General features: G+C 43.1%; 1 pseudogene; it reads left to right on the top strand.

Moving 5' to 3' along the window:
* The first annotated feature begins 251 nt into the window (after positions 1 to 251).
* Positions 252 to 1,026, top strand: LOC105518035 (annotated as a pseudogene).
* Positions 1,027 to 2,684: the final 1,658 nt, after the last annotated feature.

The following is a 2,684-nucleotide window of genomic DNA, read 5'->3' as shown; positions in this document are numbered from 1 at the left end:
CCCTGCCAGTCCCAGCTTCTATGAGGCCACCTCCTCACTACAGTGGCAGTTACACTGGACTCAGGATCTAAATGGCTTTATTAACCAGTAAAAAATAATGAAAATAAATGAGCAATAACTACTTTCATGGAATTAAAAAGATAACTATAAAATAAAACCAGGCTGAGGCCTCTGAGTCGCTGCTGCCGCCTGCGCCTGGCCTACACCTACAGTGGCACTTCCCGGCTGCACGCTCCACTCGTCCCCGCCCCATGCAGGTGGACCTTAGCAAGCAATCTGGCCCTTGAGCCTGCAGAAAGTGGACGAGCAACCGCAGCACCCGCTGCATGTCACCTATGGCGAGGCAGAGGTGCACGAGCTGGGCAGAGTGCTGACGCCCACCCAGGTTAAGAACAGACCCACCAGCATTTTGTGGGATGCTCTTGATTTGGAGAAACCCTGTACCTTGGTCCTGACAGCCCCGGGTGCTCCCATGGGGAAGGATCCCAAATACAGTGAATGACATCATATCCTGGTGGTCAACATGAAGGATAATGACATCAACAGTGGCACAGTCCTCTCCAATTACCTAGGTTCGGGGCCTTCCAAGACTACAGGCCTCCAATGCTATGTCTGGCTGGTTTACCAGCAGGACAGGCCGCTGAGGTGTGAAGAGTCCATCCTAAGCAACCGATCTGGAGACCACCGTGGCAAATTCAAGGTGGCGTCCGTCCATAAAAAGTACAAGCTCCAGGTCCTGGTGGCCAGCACATGTTTGCAGGCTGAGTGGGACTACTAAATGCCTAAACTGTAGGAACAGCTATCTAGGAAGTAGGGGGCAGCTCAGGGACCTGAACTGTCCTGGAGGTCCCAAGCCGTGTTCCCCAGTTCAGTGTTGTGTGCAGATTTCTCCTCTTCCCACTCCCTTTTGCACAGGCAAGACCTAAGCATTCAGATGGCGGTTTATGGTGACTTTTCCTACTGCCTGTGCTTTATAATTCTAGTCATTCATTCACTCAGTCAGATTTATGTTTTGATCAAATTTGAACTCCATATGGGAGATATTTTGGATGACTGTTGTAGGGTCATCAAATTGTTAATGTAAAAATAGCAACCCAGTAATGAGATTGCTGGGTCAAATGGTATTTCTAGTTCTAGATCATTGAGGAATTGCCACACTGTCTTCCTCAATGGTTAAACTAATTTACACTCCCACCAACAGCATAAAAGCTTTTCTATTTCTCCACATGCTCTCTAGCATTTGTTGTTTCCTGGCTTTTTAATGGTCGCCATTCTAACTGGCATGAGATGGTATCTCATTGTGGTTTTGATTTGCATTTCTCTGATGGCCAGTGATGACGAACATTTTTTTCATATGTCATTCTACTATAAAGACACTTGCACACGTATGTTTATTGTGGCACTGTTCACAACAGCAAAGACTTGGAACCAACCCAAATGCCCATTAATGGTAGACTGGTAAAGAAAATGTGACACATATACATCATGGAATACTATGCAGCCATAAAAAAGGATGAGTTCATGTCCTTTGCAGGGACATGGATGAAACTGGAAACCATCATTCTCAGCAAACTAACACAAGAACAGAAAACCAAACACCGTATGTTCTCACTCTTAAGTGGGCGTTGAACAACAAGAACACATGGACACAGGGAGGGAAACATCACACACCAGGGCCTGTTGGGGCATAGAGGGCTTGGGGAGAGGTAGCATTAAGAGAAATATCTAATCTAGATGATGGGTTGATGGATGCAGCAAACCACCATGGCACATATGTACCTGTGTAACAAACCTGCACGTTCTTCACATGTACTCTAGAACTTAAAGTAGAATAATAATAACAAAAAAATAGCAACCCAGAATTTAAAGAAAGAAAAATTGGGGGGAAAAAGACCACATCTATAGTAATAAAGGAAAGCATCAACGAATCTTTTTTGGAGGTTAAAAAAAAAAAAGAATTGGTTGCCTCTGCCTTTGTGATCCTGAGTCCAGAATTGTACACAGTGTGTTTTTATGGTGCTATCATTCACCTTGACAACCAGAGGCTGGCACTGAGGCTAAACCCCAACATGGCACATCGCAGACGCCTTAATAGGGGTCAGTGTCTCATTCTGGTCCCTTTAAAGAGCATTCTTGGAAAAAGCAGTAGAGAGAGTGACTTTGCTGTTGTTGGGGCATGATCGTCTAGACCCATAGCAGTGCCAGCTGAAAGCTTATCAGGAATCCTTAAATCTGTGTCTATTAAATTGATCATTCTTCATGGGGGTAAGAAAAGCTGGTCTGGAGTTGCTGAATGTTGTGGTAATTCTACTGTTTGCTTATAGTTGAATAAAAATAGAAACCTTGAATAAAAAAATAAAATAAAATAACAGCATGAAGCAGAAAAGGAATTAATAAAGATAAAAGCAGAAGTTAATTAATTAGAAAGCAACTAGTAGGCACAATTGAGAAAAGGGATCAAGAATTGTTTCTTTGCAAAGATCAGTAAAATAGATAAGTTTCTGGCAAGTCTGACAAGCAAGACAGAAAGAGTGAGAACTAGAATGAAAGTATGAGGTATGAGAAAGTGAGACAATTATAGCTGTAAATAGAATTAACAATTAATTGTTAATTAATTGCTGGTGGGTCTGTGTAGTTATAGGCAAAAGACGGAGGTTTTTGTAGTTTCCATCTCTCTGCTTACA

The sequence above is a fragment of the Colobus angolensis genome, unplaced genomic scaffold, assembly GCF_000951035.1.
Source record: "Colobus angolensis palliatus isolate OR3802 unplaced genomic scaffold, Cang.pa_1.0 Scaffold31, whole genome shotgun sequence".
Taxonomy (NCBI): Eukaryota; Metazoa; Chordata; class Mammalia; order Primates; family Cercopithecidae; genus Colobus; species Colobus angolensis.
This window is presented reverse-complemented; position numbering and strand designations above follow the sequence as displayed.